Source organism: Atractosteus spatula, chromosome 10 (assembly GCF_055471065.1).
Source record: "Atractosteus spatula isolate fAtrSpa1 chromosome 10, fAtrSpa1.hap1, whole genome shotgun sequence".
In the NCBI taxonomy this organism is placed as follows: Eukaryota; Metazoa; Chordata; class Actinopteri; order Semionotiformes; family Lepisosteidae; genus Atractosteus; species Atractosteus spatula.
Genome location: NC_142715.1, coordinates 13797311 through 13822962, shown reverse-complemented (window position 1 = coordinate 13822962; position 25652 = coordinate 13797311). Strand labels below are relative to the sequence as shown.

Below are 25652 nucleotides of genomic sequence, written 5' to 3'. Positions count from 1 at the left end.
TCGCGTTTAAAAAGAATACAGAGATGCCGGCGATAGAAAACGGAGCGTCTTAAGTGCGCGCTATCACTGAACTAAACTCCCGATCGGTAAGTTTGTCGGCGGCTTTTTAATTGTGTTAGGAAGAGCAAACAGTCCACAGTGTACATTTTAAAGGTCTAAGCAAAACAGTCAGACGTGAGGATTATTCAGAACAGGAGCCTCTACTTCTTTGTATACTGAGCTTTCGGGTGAACATCAAAGTGAAAGACAAATTCGCAATTTTCACTTTTTGATTAAGGAACAAGAAAACACCATCCTTCGAGCTGGATTCAAACCAGGGACATAAGAAATGCCCACTGTTTTTGTTTACAGTCTTAAGATCTAGTAACTGAGCTATCGAGAGGTCGAACAGCAAATGCTTTGTCACACGTGTAGCCCAATGTAGTTTAGTGTTCCTCTTTATTTAAATCCCAGTTCGACATCAAAATACTCACTCCCATAGTCTCGTTCAGAAGAAGAAATGGACCAGGCTTCCACTGTATAAACGTCCAGAGTTCTTAACGTAAAACGTTTGAAGGGACATCAGTGCTGGCGGAAATTGACCCTTTTTCTAGTGGGATCAGGATCATATAAAACCATTCTTTTGGCTTGAGAAGAGGATCATGGAGACACTCAAAACATCCCTGTCTTTGCTTCTTTCAAGGACGAATGGAGTATTGAGCTGCAAGCATCGGTTCAAATCAAAACTCTCTGCTACTGCAGTTGCTTGTCTGAGAGTTTCTTCAAATCTTTCAACTGAACGTTGATATCAAGGGATATTGACGGTAATATCATACGGATTTTGGTTTTCTTTTGATCGAAAATTGTATTAAAATACAAGCCTCTTTCACATTTGTATAATACTTTCCCTTGCATCCTCAGATAAAAATTCTAAATACCACAAAGTTACAATATATGGAATAGCATTTATTTTAAAATGTATTTTAAAATTTGCATTTAATTAGAGCTATATTTAGAGCTTAGTAAAGATAACATTGCTAATATTGATGGAGTAGAAATGTAAGATGAATTGATAGCTTTTTCTGAGCTAAAAAGTCCTACAACGCCTCCTGTAACAGGTAAGGACTCATAGCAAGACATTGCTATTGCATTGCGCATTTTGCAGATACGACCAGTTTCTGCTTCTGGTGAGTGCATTTTTTCCAAACTGAAATTAACAAGAACATGTTCAAGATGCGCCATGTCCCTAAATCGTTCATCAGGACTACTATTAATATCAGGTGAAAGCAGTACAAAGCATAAATTTAACCTATTAAGAGACTATATCTGTCAGCTACTGCTGTAAGCCATGTTCAGCCAACGCTAGAAATATTACTGCTCTACTACAGTAGCTAAAGAAAGCAAGTCAGACTTAGAAACGGATCACAAGTCGAAGACCTAAACCGACGAGAATGGGATTCGAACCCACGCGTGCAGAGCACAATGGATTAGCAGTCCATCGCCTTAACCACTCGGCCACCTCGTCACGAAAGCTATCTACCCTTGGGCATGATTTTGGTCGGCGACCAGGCTCAGCGCACATCGACCTCAGATGTCTCAGAGCGGTGTGTCCAAGCGGCTGTATAAGAATAGGTAATAGGTTTATTCCATGCTGGAAAAAAGAAGAAAGAGACAACAACGTTTCGGCCGTGGAGCCTTCTTCAGGTGTGAGAGAGACAGGGCAGTAGGCAAAGGTAAAGTAGCGGGAGAACAAAGGTTTGAGGGTGGGTACCCACCTGTATAAGAATAGTGTTCTGCCGGCGCTGTGGTAAAGCTGGTGAAAGCACTTATTTCATAAAGAGGAGATCCTGGATCCGAATTCCAGCGGTACCTTTTTTCCTGTCTTGTTTTACAGAACATGTAATTTGGGACACTCAAAGAGGTCTTGATTTGGTTTAATGCGTTTATTCATTTCCTTTGCAGAACAACTTGCTTTTTTTAAAATCATATAGCTTGCGAAAGATGAAATGCGAGAGAATTTTTTTGTTCACCAAAAGTATGTAAATGAAAAAAAGCAAGGTGTAAGCATTTCTGTGGTGCAACCTGTTAGCGTGTTTGGCTATTAACTCCAAGGTGGGTTTTTTGATCCCACCCAGGGACGCACTTCTTCCTATAGTAAACATCATCGCCGCAAAAATTTAATTGTTCCGCAAAACCTGAACTATTTTGATATTTGCAGTAGTAAACAATTGAGTACCAGAGTCAACATTACCGGGAATTTCCAATAATTACGGACATTGGCAATTTCCAAGCAGTTAGTATTCACCCATGGAATTATAGGTTCCAGTGGGTGGCGGGAGAATTCACTTATGCTCCCGTTGCATCTTCAGCTAAAGTAATTTAAAATACATAGCAAAATTGTTTGAGAACTTGACAAGCAAAAACGACAGATCGCCGAAGTTGTATTTTAATATTTTCGTATATTTACTTTAATTTGAATATAAATGTTAACATAAACGCTGTTCAATATAATGTAATTTTGTTGTACTTTTAAAATATTTTAGCTGAGGATGCGAGGGGGGCTATTACACCTTGCCAAATATCTAAATAACTGTAAAATAGGCTGGCATTTTAATAAAACAGGCGATCAAAAGAAAGCTACAAATAGTACGGTATTATGCTCAATATCCCTCGATATTGAAGGTCAGATGAAGAACTTGAAGAAACTCTCAAAGAATCAACGGCAATAGCAGAGGATGTTGATTTTGAACCAACGTTTGCACCTCAATTATCCAGCAGTCTTTGCTTGACAGACTTCCTCAAGATATTCGGTGTTCTATACAGAAAATCGAAAATTAAAAGTGCTAATGTGCCAAGAGGGGTGGCCCGAGGCAAAGACTGCGGTAGAGCAAGAATAAGCTCCGCACGATAACGCGTGTCTAATACTCGGCCTCTGAAAGGCATCATATTCGTTGAACTGCCTCCCAGCTGTGACTCTTACACGAATTTCGCGGTACGTGTGTACGAGCTTATAATTCAGGAATATCAATGGTCAGACGTTTATGGTGGGTTTGTGTTTTGTATTATTTAGTGAATGGAAAAAAACATTTTCAAAAAAAGCTCGAATGAAATAATAAAAAAAGTTTATTTGCCTGTTTGTTGTAACAGCTGTGCCAAAAATATTCATCTACATCAGAATAGTACCTGAACGTGACTGGACCTTGTTGGATTTTAGGAAATTTATTTTTGCACATCTTCGCCTACGATCAGGAATACCTTCCTGTTTTCAGCGTATTTATTGTTTCTACCTGTGATCTCGGAAAGGAAGACCCACTACCTGTGAAATAGGTAAAACCGAAATATTCTGGGAATTTGCTGTGGTTTGAGAGGAGTGTATGAAGGTATTAAAGGAGAGAAGAGACGCGCATTCCGCAGGGGGAGCACAAAACCATGAACCCCGCCTGTGTCTTTTCTTATATAACCGCTGAGCCCGGACACAGCGTCTCCAGCCAGTGAAATACAGGATAAACCGCAAGGAAAACAATGTTTCTTTTAATAAGTCTTCTTCTGGTTTTCTATTTCGGTCTTTCACATTTGAATGCATACTTTGCAGTTAATCTTTCCTCGATTACAGGCAGCCCAAACAGTTCTTAAGGCAGACATCGAAGCCTATTTGACTTTCTGCTAATCACATAAGTGTTCAAGAAGTACTTCCCTGACCATCATGTGCCCCCAAGCCGGTTTCTCCGTTTTCCTCTTCCTGTCGTTGTCAGCAAGCACAAGAAGACAGGAAAAACGCAAGGCAGGGAAAAGACGGTAGCTGTCAGAAGTGGGATTTGAACCCACGCCTCTATTCAGAGACCAAAACACCCAAGCAATGGAAAAACATGAGCCCTTAAAACTGGCGCATCAGACCACTCGGCCATCCAGACAAGCTACAGAAGTTGGTGTGCTGGAAGCACAAGTCATTCACAAAACTGAGAAATGGTTTGCTGGAGAAGCGCCAAGTTGCCTGTTGTAGCCTAAACGGATCGAGGAAATCAAATTTTCGGATCGATTCAGAGTGTGCTTTACAGCCATTGTGTTATATTTTGATCTGCTAGGGTGCAGTCGTCTTCACAATCTGGATTATCTCATAAAGAGCGACGTCAGTGTAAAACAGCTATCATTTTTAAGAACAGACGTTGTATTGCATATTAATAATTGATTTATTTTCCTGATTACAATACAGTATACTTTCCTGATTGCAATGTATTGTGAAGCATAAAAGCCAGCTGCATCAATCTCTATTACGCGTCATTTATGAAGGCGTTTCAAATAGCAGCCAGTGCAGTACTTTTGGAGCATGTATTACATTGTAAATAGTCTTATTTAAATTCACACACTGTTATTTAGACAGCGCAAACCAGTCTGACCTCCTTCAACTTTCTGTGCTCGCTGAGTAGATCTTAAAGCAGCTGCAGCCAGAGTAGCCGTAATGGCAACACAGTGCTTGAAGTTCGGCTACTCTTATTTCTTCTGCAGAACCACCGGCATCGGAATATACTGATCCGCATAAGAAGCGCTTTCGGTTTCTGATCGTTTTTATTGAGCGCTGCTCTAAACTTGCTCGTACTTGTTTTTCCCATGAAAAAAGACATTTTTCTCATTACATGATTTCACTTTTTTTCTTTTCAACAAGTAGAAAGAAATAAAATATAATTCCGTATAAGAGACACAGGTTGGATGGTTGGTGGTCTAAGGCGTTGCGTTTAGGTTGCAGCTTTTCCTGGAGACTTTTGTTTAAACCCCACTTCTGACAACGTAGAAACGATAAAACCCCTAGGTAGAAAGCATCTCGCATTTCACGTGTTCAATGTTAATTGTCTCAGTGGTTGCCTCAGTGAATGATGGACCTTCTCTCTTGCAGGGTGACGGAAACTTCTTCAGAGAGGGAGTCTCTGGAGTTTACAGCCAGTGCAGTTTCTCCTGGAGACGTATGTTCAAATCACACTTCTGATGAAAAGCTTTTCTCGTTAGAGTAGAAACGATAGAAGCCTTAAGTGGGAAAAAAAATCACGGCACGGCTTTTCTTCATCAAGAGCCGAGACAACAGAAACAGACTTCAAACTGACATGAATTACTTCATGAGCGTTTATGACCGTCTTTAAAAAGCTGAGAGCAGGCGAAAACGTCATTGGAAATGAGGAAATGTCTGCTGACTGTAAACAGAGCTCACGCTCAGCTGCGAATAAGCGCTCCTCTTTAGTACAGTGCTGAGTGCCTACGTTTGCTGCGGGGGAGACCGGGGTACTTTTCTGTGACAGGGCGCTGGTTTAATTTTTTAACAACCTGACTCCACTTAAAAGTGTGTACTGTGTACTAACTTTCGAACTACTTAGTGCGGTAGAATATGGAGATCATCTCTAGCTCTGAGCTCAACTGCAACAAGAAGTCGTGCTGAACAAAGTCAGAGTCCAGCTGAACGTGTGCTCAGTGTGGTGCTCAGGACACGGGAGCATTGTTGTGGTTCTAATTAGCACGAACTGCAGGGGCTCTGAATCAGAACGTTTCAATTTATCTGTTCAGTAAATTAAAATGCAGGACACGTTAAAATCGGATTATGACTATATAACCGAATGTCCCTCACAGTTTAAAAGATACCAGTAAGGACACACAATTACTAATGCGATACTTATTGGAAATAGTCCCAAAACAAGCACGTATCGCAGCTGGTAGACCCCTGTAATAATTTTGCAGTGACAGAACACTTTGAAGATTTGCAATCTATTTAAATATGAATTTTCTAAATTTCAGTTCTCTTCACTCCCTGGCATAACTGAACTCTCACCTTCACATACTAAAGGCATTACATGCATTAGCTGTGATAATGCTTCTAAGAAGCACAGAATGACATTTAGTTTTGTTCCTCATTTCCCCCAAGAAAAAAAAAGGAGTCAATTTCCGCCTGGAATGATTGATGCCCCATCAAACATGTTTTAATATCCCCGGAAGTTTATACGGTAGAATCCTGGTTTGTGGCTTAAATTCAAGGTAAAAAAGACTAAGGAAACGAGTTGGAAACAATGTCGATCTGGGATTTTACTCATCTGGAACATTTCACTACATTGGGCAGTATGTGTCAGAGTGCAGCTCCTGGTATCCCTTCGATAGCTCAGTTGGTAGAGTAGGGAACTGTAATGGAAACACTTGGGAATCCTTAGGTCGTTGGTTTGACTCCAGCTTGAAGGAAGGTGCCTTTTGTGTATTTTAATCAAAGAGTTAAAATAGTGAATCTGTTTAATTCAGTCGTTGATCAAAAGCTCAATAAACGACGAAGCAGAGGCTCCTGTTCCAAATTCAGCTCCCATCTGATTGTCTTGTTTTGGCCAAGATCTGATCTATGAATTAAGGGACTTCTCTGTCTGCTTTGTAATTCAAAAATACATTTTGTAATGCAAATGTCAAGTTTTTTGTAGATATAAAGGTGTTCTCTGTTTTCAAAGGATAGCTACTTAATTGGCTTTATGATTTGGTATTGATTTTGTATCATTGTATTATTAACTTTGTGCTTTCTGTGTTTTTATCATTCTCACTCCCTGTGCTGAAAACAGAATTATCTCTTCCCCGAACATCGTCTACAGATCACTTGTGTGCTTTTAACCTTCTCCCAGCTACAGGCGAGACTGAAGCTGGAGATGTGAAGGCACCCGCTGGTGCATCTTCTCCAAATTTCACAATTGCAACAGACTTCTCTTTTTTTTTAAAAAGTAGATATAGCCCTGAAAAAAGCATTAGCTTTATCAGTTTTTACATTAATCGATTTTGAAACAAATATTCTATTTTTATTGCAATTTACATAATAATAATTATTATTATTATTATCGCTTAAACTTATATAGCGCTTTTCTGGACACTCCACTCAAAGCGCTTTACAGGTAATGGGGAATCCCACTACCCCCACCAATGTGCAGCCCCACCTGGATGATGCAACAGCAGCCATACTGTGCCAAAATGCTCACCACACATCAACAATCAGTGGGGAGGAGAGCAGAGTAATGAAGCCAGTTCATAGATGGGGATTATTAGGAGGTCATGACTGGTAAGGGCCAATGGAAAATTGGGCCAGGATGCCGGGGTTACACCCCTACTCTTTCAAGAGACGACCTGGGATTTTTAAAGGCCAGAGAGAGTCAGGACCTCAGTTTTACTTCTCAGCCAATGGACGGCACCTGTTTACAGTTTAGTGTCCCCGTCATTATACTGGGGCATGAGGACCCACATGGACCGCAGGGTGAGCGCCCAGCGACAGAAACCAGATGGTACCGTGTGTCGGGCTCGGCTGCGAGCAGGACAATGACGTCACGGGGACAAAGTAGAAAAAATCAAAACAGTTCTGTAAAAGACCTGTGTCAGCTGTCGGTTAGCAGTCTGGACTCTAAATCCATCGATCTGATTTCAAATCTCTCTAACACCTGAGCTGCGGCTTCTTTTGAGTAGTTATTCAGGAGAACACTATGTTGATTGTATAGATGAAACGTTTAATATATTCAGGTGGGTAGCTACTTCAGCATGCATATCTGCAAAGAAACAAGTAATGTTTGTATATAAATGAATGTCTCTGACAACTTAATGTTAGTTTTTAATTTAGTTTTAGTTTTACGATGTAGGTCAGGCGTTGACATATGCACAAACACACGAAATGTCTCACTCCTGATTCAGCTCATGCTTCATACGAGTGAAGTGATTCCTCCTGCTTCTCGTACAACCATATCAGAACAGAAGCCCGTGTCACCCAGCTCTGATTCAAGAGCGACTCACATCTTGACAGGGTGCCCCTTTGGTCAGAAAAAATAGTTGTCAGAAAATGTGAGAAAAGGAAAGTTATGTACAGTAAGCTTTCACACACAGCTCTCACACACAGCATTAGAGATTGGAATCTGATTGTAAAAAAAAAAACTGCCCGTCTCCCCGGCATTTAACGGTGCTGTTGCTTTTATTTTACATATTGTTAGCATTTTAATGAATTTTTAAAAGATTTATACACAAATCGCTAAATACGAAACGTAAAAAAACCAACTGTAAGCAATTGACCATTCATATTCCTGAATTTTAAATCCCTGTGTTTATCTGTGTCCAAGTGCCTGGTGCAGCTATTTTGAAAGCATACCTCAAGGAGGGCTTTACACGCAGTCTGGGGTATTTTCTCCTTTTACATTTTTGTGATTTTATATCGAACCTGGTATACTCCCAAAAGTGCACAGTAGCTTGTACTGTGTGCCCTGTTTGCCTTTGTAAGCGTTTGTTTAAAAAATAACTTCACAATACGATAAAAACAGAGAAAGCACAAACTTAATAATATAACGATTCAAAATCAAAACCAAATCATAAAGTCAATTAAGTACCTAACTTTTGAAAACAGACAACACATTATCTATAAAAAACTTGACATTTGTATCTATTTTTGAATTACAAAGCAGACAGAGCAGTCCCTGAACTTAAAGACCAGATTTGTTAAAATCCCTTGTACCAATTTAGATTGATCTTGATCAGAACACGACCATCAGACGTGAGGGGAATTCGGAACAGGAGCCTCTGCTTCGTCATTTATTGAGCTTCTGATCAACGTCTGAGTGAAAGTTATTTATTGTCTTTGATTAAAGTACGCAAAAGGCACCTGCGTACACCTTTTAGCTCATAAATTCATCGTACATTTATATCCCATCAATATAAACAATGTTATCTTTACCTAGCACTAAATGTAGCTCTAAATAAATGCAAATTTTAAAAAACATTTAAAAATAATTGCTATTCCATATATTGTAACTTTGTGGTATTTAGAATTTTTATCTGAGGATGCAGGGGAAAGTATTATACAACTGTGAAAGAGGCTCGAATTTTAATACAATTTCGATCAAAAGAAAACCAAAATCCGTAAGATTTTACCGTCAATATCCCTCGATATTGACGTTCAGTTGAAAGATTTGAAGAAACTCTCAAAGAAGCAACTGCAGTTGGAGAGATTGGATTTGAACCGATGTTCGCAGCTCAATAATCCATTCGTCCTCGAAAGAAGCAAAGGTTAGTATGTTTTGAGTGTCACCATGATCCTCTTCTCAATCCAAACGAAAGGTTTTATGTGATCCTGATCCCACTAGAAAAAGAGTTAATTTCCTGCTGCACTGATATCCCTTCAAATGTTTTATAAGAACTCTGGAAGTTTATACAGTAGAAGCCTGGTCCATTTCTTCTACTAAACGAGACTATGGGAGTGAGTATTTTGATGTCGAACTGGGATTTAAATAAAGAGGAACACTACACTACACTACACTTGGGCTACGCGTGTGACAAAACGTTTATTTTCTGACCCCTCGATAGCTCAGTTGCTAGCTCTTAAGACTGTAGAAAAAGCAGCGAGTATTTCTTATGTCCCAGGTCTGAATCCAGTTTGAAGGATGGTGTTTTCTTGTTCCTTATTCAAAAAGGGAAAATTGCGAATTTGTCTTTCACTTTGACATTCACCCGAAAACTCAGTATACAAAGAAGTAGAGGCTCCTGTTCTGAATAATCCTCACGTCTGATTGTTTTGCTTAGACCTTTAAAATGTACACTGTGGACTGTTTGCTCTTCCTAACACAATTAAAAAGCCGCCGACAAACTTACCGATCGGGAGTTTAGTTCAGTGATAGCGCGCACTTAAGACGCTCCGTTTTCTATCGCCGGCATCTCTGTATTCTTTTTAAACGCGATATCTTTTATTCTTCGTGTGTGAATTTCAGGGAGACTCATAAACCCTTTGTCTGTTTTAAAGATACATTATTTTAAACCAGACGTAATGAAAGACGTAGTAATAAGATACACGTACAAAACACATGAATAGTAGCGGCTCTGAACTGAATGTGGTGCTGTATGGGAACGCGATGCAAACGCCAATGGCACAATGGATAACGTGTCTGATTACAGATCAGAAGACTTTAGGTTTCTACTCCTTTCTGGTTCGTGAAGAAGATTTAAACCACACTACTCAACACTGACATCGACGTGTGTGAGGTCCTACACAACCTTACTATCGACTAGATGAGTCTTCTGTTCTATCTCCGATTCTTTCTGCACATTCCTGCTATTTCACCACCGTTATTGTAGGACAACAGCCACAGACACGAGAAGATATACTATTCCGAACAAATGTCTTAAATAATCAAGTTGAAAAGGGTGACAATAAGTTTTTGTTTCTTTAACGTAACCTTACTTTTGCCTGTAAAGTTCACATTATTTTCTGTAGCCGCAAATCCTCAATATTTCTGCTGTCTCCCGAGAAACACAAGCGTGGAGTCAGATCATATTACAGTACACAGCTGATAGTAATTTAAGTAGGGAGCTGCGTCACATAAAATTGCAGTAAAGCGCTTTAAATATGACTCTGAAGTACTGGGAAAGATGATTATTTTGAGCGTGCCTCCCAGGGTCTGCTACGAGGCTGAAGTTGGCTTCTTATTCGCCAGCTTCTTCGCGTTTTTCGTTCCACCTTAAATGCTGCTGCTGTGATGTTATGTCGCCTTTCGCCTGTAGATGGCTCTCTTCGATCAGTACTAATACGGCTGGAATACTGCAGACATCCTCAGTGAAAGGAAATATCCAAATAAATAGCGACTGTTCAAATCATATTTTTGTATGCAATATATTTCAGAAAATCGCAAACCAATTTTGAAAACTCACCATAACACGGACTTACACTGGGAAAAGGTGATTGTACTTTCTGCTTATTGCTACGGCCTTCCCCCCCAATTATGAAAATGTCTCACAGTTCTGACACCGACGTGTGAAAGACAATGTAACAGACTATCAAAATCCTGAAGTACAAAACATTTTAATGCACCAGTTTTTTTAAATATGACCCTCTGATCTTGGCATGTCAGAATACATTGGGAAAAAGTATGGCACGAATTGCACGAATTGCAATGGCACACATTGTTGAGAATATCACTGACCTTGCCGATATTTGCAGGGGATACGAATATTTTGTACATGTTGAACTACAACACGTAAAAATTGAGCTCCTTAGTCAATATCACCGGGAATGTCCAATAATGACGAACGTCAGTAGCTCCAAGGAAACTTAGAATCGCACATGGAGTTTTATCTTTGAATGGAGGGTGGGAGAATTCATTTATACTCTCGTTGCTCATTAGCTAAATTATTTTAAAAATATGAAACAGATTTGTTCGAGAAACTTGTAATCGCCTTAAAGAGAATCTTCTTGAAGATGTGCACCAGCTAGCTCTCCACTGTCAATTGACAGGACTTTAGAAGAAACTGTTCTCATACAACCAACATACAAATTACACATCTTAAGTCACATGAAGAGAAATCCTTGTACTAAATAACATAAAACTGTCGCTGTAAATTATCACCAAGCTGTTTTATGTGTCTGACCACCTCTTTCCTACTTTGCAGAGAGCACAATTCTTTCTGTTTCTTCATCGCTATTTTACTGTCTCTTTCCCCCACGTGGAGATGGATCCACAGCAGAAACTTTTGGTCCGTTCCTGTTACTCTGTCCGATTGAAAGAGCTGTATTAAAGGCACTCCCATCTCTGCAGGAAAGTTATTGCTGCTCTCAACACAATATACTGCAGCCAAATGTGATAGCGATACTGTCACTGCCTGTGGGCCACGTGTTACTGTTGTCAGCCTATTATGTCATGTCCATCCACACCCAGAAACATTACTGCTGTAGCACAAGAGTTATACAGGCGCAGTCAATAGAGCATGAATCTCTTAATCTCAGAACTGTGGGTTCAGCCCCCACATTGGGTCCCTCTGTGTCAATTTGATCCCCCCAATCCTCCTAGCAGGACCTGATGGCGTAACAGTGATACCCAGTGCCTTATATGACCTTTACGTAATTCAGCTTTCTTTCCACTTGATTCAGATTTTGATCTGAAATCATCGGCCAAACAAGAGTTTGTCTAAATCGAGGGAGATCTGCTCACAAGCAAGTATTAAACACTTCAGCATTTACTGTTCGAATACCACATTTTGTCAAAACACTGCCGCTTCTTTAGCTAATAAGTAATGGTTTTTGAGCACGCATTGTATTGTTAATGCTTATATTAAAAAAGCATAAATTCACATAATGGAATTTGGACTGAACAAAGTAGTCCAGCCCCTTTACAACATTACATACCCACTGATTAAAGCTTAAAACTACAGCAGCAGGAGTAACAATAATGGCAACAACATGTTTGGAGTTCGGCATTTCATTTATTCTGCGGAAACATCGTATCGGAATGAACTGCCCGAGATAAAAGAGTAATTGCGGCTTCAGATCGTTTTTACAGAGCATTGCGTTGTTCTGTTCATGCTGACTACACGCTTTAAATTTGTCGTTTACTGCAAGAGTTGTTTTTTCTGAAATTCCTCGCATTTGAGCCAGCACTAAAATATTTCATTCCCGTCGCTGAATACATCGTGGAAACGGTATTTGCAACAGAATGCTGTCACACATGAAACCTTTTTGTTATTCGGTTCTGAAGTTTGAAAATGAAAATAAAACGGGGATCACTTCATAGACTTGAAAGAAGTCCAAGCAGCATAAAAACCCGCGAATTCTCACAAAGGCTGCACCTTTCTTCTGCTGCTTTTATAAATCAGCCTTAAACATTTGAATGCATACCTTACTGCTGCTAATCACATTCACGTGTTTACGAAGCTTTTTTCTGTCCGTTATGTTTTTTCTAAGTAGTTTCTCCGTTTTCCTCGTACTGTGATTGTCAGCGAGCACAACAAGACTGAAACAGTGTAAAGGCAGGTAAAAAAGACAGGGTAAAACGCCTGACTGTCGGGAGTGGGATTTGAACCCGTGCCTCTATTTGGAGAGCGAAACACAAAGCTTAAAAGACACGAATCTGTGAATTTGCTGTTTTAAAACGCTCGACTATCCTGAAGAAATGGGTGCTGATTGCACCAGTTGCATCCGATTTTCCGTAACTTTAGGACGATTGATACGACTGGACGAACAAAATTTGTGGCGTTTAGCATGACATGGAAAACGGTACCGGAGCATTCGGGTCCGGACTACCAGACTCAGAAACAGTTTTTACCCCCGCACTATCAAACTATTAAACTCCTAGCCTCTCTCACTCTCACCTATGATCTGAACCTCACAGTGCCTTCTTTCTTACCAAAAACCCAAACACACATTGAAAATCTACCTCTACCATACATGTCAAAAGCTCACTCCCCATAATTTCTATCCCTTTATTTCATTCTTTTGATGCATGTTTTTGCACATAACCTGTTACCTTTTTGTTGTTTTGCACACTGCCTGTTGTTGTTTTTTGCACATCGGCTGTTGTCTCTGTCTTTCTTTTGTAATACAATTGTATTGTTGTTGTGTTGTTGTGTTTTTTTCTTTGTACTACTTATGTCCGAGAGCTAGCTAAATAGCATTTCGTTATACCATATACCTGTGTATAAGTATAATGACAATAAACTTGAACTTGAACTTGACATAGTCTTGCAGGCAGTATATACGCATGCTGACGCAGCTACCCACCTGAACTATTATTTTATCGTTTACTCGTTTAAAAAAACACGGTCTTCTCGTTCCTAAGTCAGATTTTTAGTGCTTTCGAACGTTACTTCCAACCTGGACTGACAGCTCACCCGATCTGTTTGTGATCAGACCATGGAGTGGGGGGCTGTACCAAGCGCACGTTCCTTCCCAATGCTGAGGTGATCATTCGGAAGATGGGTGTGAAGAGAAACAAGCTTTGTCGACTAAAAAACAAGGCAGGATATGCAAGAATACTAATCACTGGCGACAGTTACGCTCTCTTACTATTCAGACTCCTACATTGCGAGTTTTTTGAAGACTTTGAAACTAAAGGAAAGCAGTGACAAATGAAACAGGCACAGGTGGGGTTTGAACCCACGATTTTCGGTTTACGAGACCGACGCCTTACCACTTGGCCACCGCGCCTTCAAACAACATAGGAATAATGTTGTTCAAATTATTTTTTTTCTGAATCTGGTTTACATCGCCTGGAGGCAGCAACAACAATAAAAGGGATACTTAACAAGGAGATACGCTGTAGCAGTGCGACTCCAACAGATGCTCCTGAAGAGACTGGAGGTTTAAGCCAGCTCCTTAGAGCGCTTGGCCGCGTTACTCTCAACAGCGGCTCTTCAGCTCTTGTTGTTTGACCTAGTGGTTTTATAACGCGTGGAAACGACCGCAACTTCTTTTTCTGAGATGCTTTCTCTCACGTGGTGAAATCTCGACCTCTTTGGCATCTCTGGCTATAGTTCTTCAGTAGAGCAGGCTTTCACACCTCTGCTTATAGTACCCTTGAAGTCATTTTATTTTTACAGGAAGACGCATTCCCTAACGATCTCTCCTGTTTTAGAAATGCTTCATAAGGCGTGTTTGATTCAACGGACAAACAGTATACTAATTGTACAATGCAGATCTATGGGGCATTCGTACTGGATTTGACTGGGATTCTGAAATACTTCTTGCAAAGGTATTCAGACTTTCTTGAACCTAGAATAAAAACACAGACCTGAAACTCCTTAGCTTCCAATCTCTGATGTTGCTCTCCTTAAACTCGGACGTGATGTTCTGCAGACGTGTGCATAATGTCCTGTTTTCTTACAGTGTAGACATTTTGCTGTTCACGCTCCGCATTCATCTGCTTTGTGCGTTGTCAACATGTAATGTCAGCCGTCCCCTGTTCTTCTATATCTCTAGCATGACTGCGTCCTGCTGCTCGGCTTTTGTTTGTAAAGTTTGAGCGAGCACCCCGTTCAGTGTCACTTTGTCACTGTGGTCAGAAAGCATTCTTGATTCTGCTTGAGCTGCTTCATGAATTCTAGCGACTTTAAGAGCTCTTTCTAAAGTCAGCCCTTCCTCCTGCAGCTCCGAGGTTCAGTAGAAGCGGTGGAAAAAGATGGGCATAAGCAAAGCTTCTCGGCGCGGCTGCCATACCCAGTGGGCATTGATTCGTCGAATATACGTATATTTACGGCGAAAATACGGCTATACGTATATATACGTCGCCTCGACGTATAATCAACGTCGAATTGCAACCGTAAAATCGACGACATGAATAAACGCATATATAACGTCGAAAACACATCTAACACAGTGCCTGAGGCTTTTTACTGTATGTATCGTGTGTGCCGCAACTAAGAGTATACGGCACTCTGCACAGTGTACGAAGTAAATTATTTTCGCAGTAATTAATTTATTATATTTACTATATTTATTATACACGTGTAAATTAATTACTGCGACACGATACATACAGTAAAAAGCCTCAGGCACTGTGTTAGATGTGTTTTCGACGTTATATATGCGTTTATTCATGTCGTCGATTTTACAGTTGCAATTCGACGTTGATTATACGTCGAGGCGACGTATATATACGTATAGCCGTATTTTCGCCGTAAATATACGTATATTCGACGAATCAATGCCCACAGCTTGGCATACAAGGGTTTTGCTGAGGGGGTCTTGCCACCTGCCCGAAAAAAAACAGTAAAATGTTTGAGTGCCTATAGAGTTTCTATTTTTATTTTCTTGAGAAAAGTTGATACCATTTCCTGGACACCCCGTCCCCCATCAGTGCGCGGTGCCCGGGGAAAAATCTGTAGGGGGGCGTCTGAAATTCTGAGGGGGGGTGATATTTCGGTTGAAACGGAGCTGTACGGTGCAGCTACCCAAATGAAATCTCGTAGCTATGCCATTGGTTAGTGCTTCATGATAGAAGATAACGACTAGCAATCTGGTATTTGCGATGAAGTTCAGTTTCACATTTTTCGTCACTCTCACGGTTTGTATTGCCTGGAGCGAAAAGTACCATAAGCGTTCATTTTTGCAGCTACATGGACGTTCTGAATCGTTAAGAAAAAAATGTTGTAAAACCAACAGAAAGCACAGACTGCTATAACTAGTCCTAGTTATATAACGATTTTAAGTATAATGATAAACTACTGCAAGGAATCGGTCCACATGAGCAAACAGGATCGTAATGTTGACACTCAATAACAACACTGATATGTGCAGTTCCTGGACGGATAGCCCTCCTGCCCATCAAACAGACTGAGTGACTGTTCGTGTCATTTAGTGTCGTCTGACCATTGACAAAGTACAACTATTTTTTTAGGACGCAAATTAAGTTAGGTAAATCTTTTTGCCCAAAACTGAAGGGGCGACATTCCTCCCTCCCCCCGTGACGCCAGGCCTGTCCCAATCCTATTCCATAATGTCATTATATATAATACCATACAACAGTGACCGATCCTTACTAACTGCATGCGTTAAAATTGCACATCAGCTCATAGCAGGGGGCACATAGCCGCGATGTATTATCAATGTTAAATTTCAACCATAATATCGACAACATTAATAAACGCATACGTTGAGAAAATATCGAACCCAGCATATTTTCCGGTTATATACCACAATGCTTTGCTAATATTCGTTGGTCACCATTTTGGACACGTTTTTCAAACGTAGAAGTATATCCGCAAATATCTCAGCAATCCTCTTTTGACGAGTAAGTATGAACAATAATAATAGTATCTGAATACATACAGATCTTTCTTAATATTATTTTGATTAAAATAGTACGTGAATAAGCAAAAAATGGCACATAAAAATAGTGTGAATGGGGAAGATGACACAAAATCGTTTTGCCGTTTCTCTATTCTTATTCTATGTTGTACTTTCAAACTTTGGGTACTCTTTAATTAGGACAGACTTTATTGCTCAACTGCTATGATGCAAGCCAAATTTTATACATTTATTTCAGCTTTGAGCTTAGTAAACCGTTCATTTTTTAGATTATACTAAAGAAGATATTAATCATCATTTATTTGGGAAGTAATATTATAGAATTTTCTCCTAGCTGCGGTGCTGAAGTCCCACCCTACATCGACAGAAAAAGAAATAAAGGAGCACGCAATGTGTTACTTGAAAAATGCATATGCAAGGCAGGGGGCCAGGAGATCTGGACACTGAAAATAATAGGTTTTTGGTTCTAACTGTTAGGACAATTAGACAGGGTTTGCAAATACATTGCAAATATTTGTAATATTTGCATTGCATTGTAATATTTTTTTTCTTGGAAATATAGAAGTTGTACATTTTAAAATGTATATTTGAATCAAAATGTGGTTTTGAGTTAGTGTGTTAATGTAATTAGTTTGTGTTTGTCATTACTATACTGTATATTGCCATGTTACCAGAATTTGTAGCTGAAGTTTAAGACTAGTTGTGTTTTTTATGATTATTGCCCATATGTTGATTGTTGATTGATTGTATACAATGTATAATTTGAAATACATATGTTTCAGGTGTGAATGTGTATTTTCAGAATACATTTCTAAACCTAATCATTGGCTTGGTTTACTAGTTTCTACACCTATAAAACCTATCTTTGATGTATAATAGACCTCTACCTATATACGTATAATAGACCTCTAATGTTATCCGTATAATAGACCTCTTACCATATACGTATAATAGACGTCTAAAGTTATCCGTATAATAGACCTCTAACCATATACGTATAATAGACGTCTAAAGTTATCCGTATAATAGACCTCTAACCATATACGTATAATAGTCCTCTAAAGTTATCCGGAACTCCAACCATATATGTATAATAGTCCTCTAAATTTATCCGTATAATAGAACTCCAACCATTTATGTATAATGAACGTCTAAACATAGACGTATAATTGACGTATAACTTTAGACGTATATTAGAATTTCATTCTAGACGAATTGCAGACCACATTTAGACGTCTAAGGTATGCGTTTAATAGACGTATATTATACGTCTTTTGCCCACTGGGAAGGTTGTGTAGGACCGCACACACTACGATGTCAGTGTTGAATAGCGTGGTTTAAAAGCTTTTTCACTAACCAGTAAGGAGTAGAAACCTAAAGTCTTCTGATCCGTAATCAGACACGTTATCCATTGTGCCATTGGCGTTTGTATTGCATTCCCATCCAGCACCACATTGAGTTCAGAGCCGCTACTATTCATGTGTTTTGTACATGTGTCTAGTTACTACGTCTTTCATTATGTCTGGTTTAAAATAATGTATCTTTAAAACAGACAAAGGGTTTATGAGTCTCCCTGAAATTCACACACGAAGAATAAAAGATATCGCGATGAAAGAGAATACAAAAATGCCGGCGATAGAAAACGGAGCGTCTTAAGTGCGCGCTATCACTGAACTAAGCTCCCGATCGGTAAGTTTGTCGGCGGGTTTTTAATTGTGTTAGGAAGCGCAAACAGTCAACAGTGTACATTTTAAAGGTCTAAGCAAAACAATCAGACTTGAGGATTATTCAGAACAGGAGCCTCTACTTCTTTGTATACTGAGCTTTCGGGTGAACATCAAAGTGAAAGAGAAATTCGCAATTTTCCCTTTTTGATTAAGGAACAAGAAAACACCATCCTTTGAATTGGATTCAAACCAGGGACATAAGAAATACTCGCTGCTTTTTCAACAATCTTAAGAGCTAGCAACTGAGCTATCGAGAGGTCAGAAAATAAACGTTTTGTCACACGCGTTGCCCAATGTAGTGTAGTGTTCCTCTTTATTTAAATCCCAGTTCGACATCAAAATACCCACTCCCATAGTCTCGTTTAGTAGAAGAAATGGACCAGGCTTCTACTCTATAAACGTCCAGAGTTCTTATAAAACATTTAAAGGGATATCAGTGCTGGCGGAAATTGACTCTTTTTCTAGTGGGATCAGGATCACATAAAACCTTTCGTTTGGATTGAGAAGAGGATCATGTTGACACTCAAAACATACTAACCTTTGCTTCTTTCGAGGACGAATGGATTATTGAGCTGCGAACATCAGTTCAAATCAAATCTCTCCAACTGCAGTTGCTTCTTTGAGAGTTTCTTCAAATCTTTCAACTGAACGTCAATATCGAGGGATATTGATGGTAATATCATACGGATTTTGGTTTTCTTTTGATCGAAAATTGTATTAAAATACAAGCCTCTTTCACATTTGTATAATACTTTCCGTTGCATCCTCAGATAAAAATTCTAAATACCACAAAGTTACAATATATGGAATAGCATTTATTTTAAAATGTATTTTAAAATTTGCATTTATTTAGAGCTATATTTAGAGCTTAGTAAAGATAACATTGCTAATATTGATGGAGTAGAAATGTAAGATGAATTGATAGCTTTTTCTGAGCTAAAAAAGTCCTACAACGCCTCCTGTAACAGGTAAGGACTCATAGCAAGACAGTGCTATTGCATTGCGCATTTTGCAGATACGACCAGTTTCTGCTTCTGGTGAGTGCATTTTTTCCAAACTGAAATTAACAAGAACATTTTCAAGATGCGCCATGTCCCTAAATCGTTCATCAGGACTACTATTAATGTCAGGTGAAAGCAGTACAAAGCATAAATTTAACCTATTAAGAGACTATATCTGTCAGCTACTGCTGTAAGCCATATTCAGCCAACGCTAGAAATATTACTACTCTACTACAGTAGATAAAGATAGCAAGTCCAACTTAGAAACGGATCACAAGTCGAAGACATAAACCGACGAGGGTGGGATTTGAACCCACGCGTGCAAAGCACAATGGATTAGCAGTCCATCGCCTTAACCACTCGGCCACCTCGTCTCGCATACCACTTCCCCTTGGGCATGATTTTGCTCGGCGACCAGGCTCAGCGCACATCGACCTCAGATGTCTCAGAGCGGTGTGTCCAAGCGGCTGTATAAGAATAGGTAATAGGTTTATTCCATGCTGAAAAAAAGAAGAAAGAGAACACAATGTTTCGGCCGTGGAGTCTTCTTCATGTGTGAGAGAGACAGGACAGTAGGCAAAGGTAAAGTAGCGGGAGAACAAAGGTTTGAGGGTGGGTACCCACCTGTATAAGAATAGTGTTCTGCCGGTGCTGTGGTAAAGCTGGTTAAAACACCTGTTTCATAAAGAGGAGATCCTGGATCCGAATGCCAGCGGTACCTTTTTTCCTGTCTTGTTTTACAGAACATGTAATTTGGGACACTCAAAGAGGTCTTGATTTGGTTTTATGCGTTTATTAATTTCCTTTGCAGAACAACTTGTTTTTTTTAAATCATATAGCTTGCGAAAGATGAAATGCAAGCAAATTTTTTTGTTCACCAAAAGTATGTACAAGTATGTTGATTGTTGATTGATTGTATACAATGTATAATTTGAAATACATATTTTTCAGGTGTGAATGTGTATTTTCAGAATAAATTTCTAAACCAAATCATTGGGTTGATTTACTAGTTTCTACACCTGTAAAACCTATCTTTGATGTATAATAGACCTCTAAAGTTATCCGTATAATAGACCTCTAAAGTTATCCGGAACTCCTACCATATATGTATAATTGTCTTCTAAATTTATCCGTATAATAGAACTCTAACCATTTACGTATAATGAACATCTAATCATAGACGTATAATTGACGTATAACAATAGACGTATATTAGAATTTCATTCTAGACGAATTGCGGACCACATTTAGACGTTTAAGGTATGCGTTTAATAGACGTATATTATACGTCTTTTGCCCACTGGGTACAACGAAAAAAACACAACAACAATACAATTGTATAACAAAAGAAAGACAGAGACAACAGCCGATGTGCAAAAAACAACAATAGGCAGTGTGCAAAATAACAAAAAGGTAACAGGTTATGTGCAAAAACATGCATCAAAAGAATGAAATAAAGGGATAGAAATGATGGGGAGTGAGCTTTTGACATGTATGGTAGAGGCAGATTTTCAATGTGTGTTTGGGTTTTTGGTAAGAAAGAAGGCACTGTGAGGTTCAGATCATAGGTGAGAGGTGAGGAGAGAGTGAGAGAGGCTGGGAGTTTAATAGTTTGATAGTGCGGGGGTAAAAACTGTTTCTGAGTCTGGTAGTCCGGACCCGAATGCTCCGGTACCGTTTTCCATGTCATGCTAAACGCCACAAATTGTGTTAGTCCAGTAGTATCAATCGTCCTAAAGTTACGGAAAATCGAATGCGACTGGTGTAATCAGCACACATTTTTTCAGAATAGTCGAGCTGTTTAAAACAGCAAATTCACAGCTTCGTGTCTTTTAAGCTTTGTGTTTCACTCTCCAAATAGAGGCACGGGTTCAAATCCCACTCCCGACAATCAGGCGTTTTACCCTCTTTGTGAGTTCGAGCCTCACCTGGAGCAGTATAGCCTGTCTTTAGCTACTGAAAGCAACTGTCGAGTTTAGATACTCTTAGGTATTTGACGGAGATAAATTAACATCAAACGAACAAGGAAAGGTAAAGGTTTACTTCGAGTCACAATCAAAGAAGGCTCCACAGCTGAAACATTGTGTTTCCTTCTCTTTTCAGCATGGAATAAACCTACAGTACCTTATCAGGATGGCCGAGTGGTCTAAGGCGCCAGACTCAAGGACTCCTGTCTTTTCATCGCTTGGGTGTTCTGGGGTGAGTTTCCCGAAAACGATGAATCTTAGAGACGAACGAGCAACTTTACGATGTACGTAGGTAACATACAAGCTACTTTTTCGTGGGTTTCCCAAAACCCCTCTTAATCGATCATTTAACGAGCGAGTATAAAGTACTTCTTTGTTAACCCCGCCCCTGAAGTCGCTTAGCAAAAAGCATCACAAGTCGATTGACAAACAATTGATTGACAATACTTTCATTATATGGTGTAATAAAATAAATGACTGACATGCTGTAAAAGAAAACCAAGTTTAACTGTGTGAACAGTGTATGCGTCCTGCACGACGTCTTTGATTTAAAGCAATATTTTTTGTCACGCTGCCATCGTTAGGAATCACAGTGTTTCAAGAGAAAATACTGTTGTTATTTAAAGTTGTTGGGTGTGTTGGAACTCCTTTTTAATTGGTCTTATTAACATGACATCTGGAAAAATTAACTACTAAGCTTGGCACGTGTCACTCAACAAATACAGGACCTATAATCAAATTTAAAAACAAGTAGGTCTAAGCTTTACCGTCAACAATCAAGACAGAACATAAAACGGCATTCGAACTTAAAATATTGTATGGACCGCGGGTTTCGGTACGGAATGGAACAGGCGTAGGACTCAGGGAATGGGGTTGAACAACACATTTAATAACTCGAATCGGGAAAGGTACACACACAGGGACAGGGGTTACAGCGCTGCACCTACACTAACATACACACACACGAAGGGAAGAGACTGTATCTCAGCCTCCGTCCCACTATATACAGTCCGGTAGTCCCCAGGTGCTGTTCTCAGCCCGCCCTGCGTGGCGCTACATTGTAATACATGTTACATGTTTCACGTTCTTTATGGAATTTAAATACAATTTAAACCCCACCCCAAAAGTACTAAAAGAGGGAGTATTATTAAAACATTTGATTTATGAATATGAAATTTACCCAAGATGACTAATAAATTCATAACTGTATAAATAAATGTTCTTTTTTCGAATTTCCTCTTACATAGTACAACAAAATATCAAAATCCTTAATATAAAATCTTAGTATTCTATATTTCCAGAGAATTCCCATGATGTGAATTGAATGTGCTCTGTCTGGCGATCTCTGTCGCTAAGGTTGGCGCAAGAGGTAGCCAGTTTAAGAAGCACTTAGTGATTAACGAGTGGGTCGGGGAGCACGTAGATTACGAAGGATTATAACGTTCTACTTTAGTTACGATAGGTTTTAGGAAACACTCGTAAATCAACGATCGATCTTAAGAGCGAGTTTACGATGTTCTTAGCGCTACGATGCTTTCGGGAAACTCACCCCCTGGTCTCTGAATAGAAGCGTGGGTTCAAATCTCACTCTTGACAGCCGCTCCCTTTTCCCTCTCTTGCATTTGTCCCGTCTTCTTGTGCTCGCTAACAACGACAGGAAGAGGAAAACGGAGAAACCGATTTGTGGGCACCCGATGTGCAGGGAAATGCTTCGTGAACACTTACACGTTATTAGCAGAAAATCAAATGGGGTTCGATTTCTGCCTTAAAAACTGTTTGGGGTGCCTGTAATCGAGTAAAGATTTACGGCAAGGTATGCATTTAAAGGAGAAAGACCGAAATATAAATCCAGAAGAAGATTTCTTAAAACATATTGCTGTCCGTGCGGTTTCTCCTGTATTTAATTAATTGTGGCATTGTGAAATCAACCTGTAGCCCTACGGAATGCAGAGTGACAACGACAGGAGCAGAGAGGATTATATCAGAGCTCGAACAGAGAGTTCGAAAATATAGGCAGATCGAGTTACAGTATAGAACATTTGATTTAAACTTTCCTATCTGCTCGGCCTTACTGAAGTATTTGTAGCTGTATTTCATCTTCTGTCTATTTCTATACTTTACAGTAGATAGTGTTTAGCCAGAGAAGAGAGATACAAGCGCTATACCCCCACAGCAGCCGCCGATTCCGATAACCTTAACTAAAGCAGGAAGATCAGTTTCTGCTCGAGACAGTCGTTTTCTGAACTGTAAATCTCCAACACGGGCTGGAAACGCTGTGTGTCCGGACTCAGTGGTTATATAAGAAAAGACTCAGCGAGCTGCAGGCGCGGCTCATTGCTCTGCGCTCCCCGTGCTGAATGCGCGTGTCCTCCCTCATTCATTACCTTCATACACTCCTCTCAAACCACAGCAAACTCCCGGAATATTTCGGTGAACACATACTTTATTTCCGAGATCACAGGCAGAAACAATAAACACGATGAAAACAGGAAGGTATTATGATCGTAGGGAGAAATGCACACAAATAAATTTCCTAATATCCAATAAAATCTAGTCACGTTCTGATGCTATTCTGATTTATCTGAATAGTTTTGGCAGAGTTGTTACAGCAAAGAGACACATAAACTTTTTTTTATTTCATTCGAGCTGTAGTTTTGATTCAATTTGGAAAAACTGCACTCACCAGAAGCTGAAATGGGTCGTGTTTACATAATGCATAATGTAATAGCAACGTTTGGAGTTTAATCTTGCTACGAGTCCTTTCCTGTTATAGGAGGCGTTTTAGGACTTTTTTAGCTCAGATAAAGCTATCAATTCATCTTACATTTCTACTACATCAGTATTAGCAACGTTATCTTTACCTAGCACTAAATGTAGCTTTAAATAAGAGTACATTTTAAAACATATGTAAAAATAAATGCTATTCCATATATTGTAACTTTGTGGTATTTAGAATGTTTATCTGAGGATGCAAGGGAAAGTATTATACCTTGCGAAACATCCAAGACAAAGGTAAAAGAGGCTCATATTTTAATAAAATTTTCGATCAAAAGAAAACCACAATCTGTATTATATCATCGTCAATATCCCAAGACGTTCAGTTGAAAGATTTGAAGAAACTCTCCAAGAAGCAACTGCAGTAGCAGAGTTTTGTTTTGAACCGATGTTTGCAGCTCAAAAGTCCTCGTAAGAAGCAAAGACAGGGATGTTTTGAGTGTCACCATGATCCTCTTCTCAATCCAAAAGAAAGGTTTTATATGGTACTGATCCCACTAGAAAAAGAGTCAATTTCCACCTGCACTGATGTCCCTCCAAACGTTTTGTAAGACCTCTGGAAGATTATACAGTAGAATCCTGGTCCATTTCTTCTACTAAACGAGACTGTTAGTGAGTATTTTGATGTCGAACTGCGATTTATATAAACAGGAACTCTACACTACATTGGGCTACGCGTATGACAAAACGTGTGCGGTTGGAGTCGACCTTTCGATAGCTCAGTTGCTAGAGCGTAAAACTGTTTAAAAAAGCAGCGGACGATTGTTATGTAGCTGTTTTGAATCCGGCTCGAAGGATGGTGTTTTCTTGTTCCTTAATTAAAAAGTGAAAATAGCGAATTTGTCTTTCACTTTGACGTTCACCGAAAGCTCAGTAAACAGAGAAGCAGAATTCTCTTCACATCTAATTGTCTTGCTTTGGCCTTTAAAATGCGCTCTGTTGACTGTTCACATTTCCTAACACAATTAACCTGCGGAAAAAGTTCACTATCAGGAGTTTAGTTCAGTGGTAGTGCGCTCGTACTATATGAAGCTTCGTTTTCATTCGCCGGCGTCTCCACTCTGGATTCTCTTTAAACGCGATATCTTTCCTTCCTCGTGTGACTTCCTTCGTGTGTGAATTTCAGGGAGACACATAAACCCTTTGTCTGTTTTCAAGAGACATTTTTATAAAACCAGACAAAATGAAAGACGTAGTAATTAGACACACGTAAAAAACACGTGAATCTAATTGAGAAAATGCGGATCTGGACAATGTATTACTAGTAGCGGCTCTGAGCTCACTGTAGTGCAGTTGAGTAAGATGATAGTGGGGCCAGTGGCGCAATGGATAACGCGTCTGACTTCGGATCAAAAGATTGCAGGTTCGATTCCTGTCTGGCTCGTGAAGGTTTTACACCCGCTACTCAACACTCTTCCTAGTGTGTGCGGTCCTACACAACCTTACTATAGACTGGGTGAGTCTCCTGTTCCATCTCCAGTTCTTTCCGCACATAACGTCTGTTTCATCACCGTTATTGTAGGACCACAGCCACAGATATGAGAAGACATACTGTTCCGAACAACTGTCTTAAATAATCACGTTGAAAATAAGTTTTTTTTTTCTTAAACATAACCTTACATTTGCCTGTAAAGTTCAAACTATTTTCTGTAGCCACAAATCC

The 25652-nt window shown here is 39.5% G+C and overlaps 4 non-coding genes across 4 annotated transcripts; 1 reads left to right on the top strand and 3 right to left on the bottom strand.

Moving 5' to 3' along the window:
* Window positions 1-1422: 1422 nt before the first annotated feature.
* trnas-gcu (transfer RNA serine (anticodon GCU)) lies at window positions 1423-1504 on the bottom strand. The gene has a single exon. It is a non-coding gene; the product is annotated as a tRNA-Ser (tRNA).
* Window positions 1505-13849: 12345 nt separating this feature from the next.
* Window positions 13850-13921, bottom strand: trnat-cgu (transfer RNA threonine (anticodon CGU)). The gene has a single exon. It is a non-coding gene; the product is annotated as a tRNA-Thr (tRNA).
* Window positions 13922-19539: 5618 nt separating this feature from the next.
* trnas-gcu (transfer RNA serine (anticodon GCU)) lies at window positions 19540-19621 on the bottom strand. Its single transcript has one exon. It is a non-coding gene; the product is annotated as a tRNA-Ser (tRNA).
* A 5679-nt stretch (window positions 19622-25300) lies between these two features.
* trnar-ucg (transfer RNA arginine (anticodon UCG)) lies at window positions 25301-25373 on the top strand. The gene has a single exon. It is a non-coding gene; the product is annotated as a tRNA-Arg (tRNA).
* The last annotated feature ends 279 nt before the right edge of the window (window positions 25374-25652 follow it).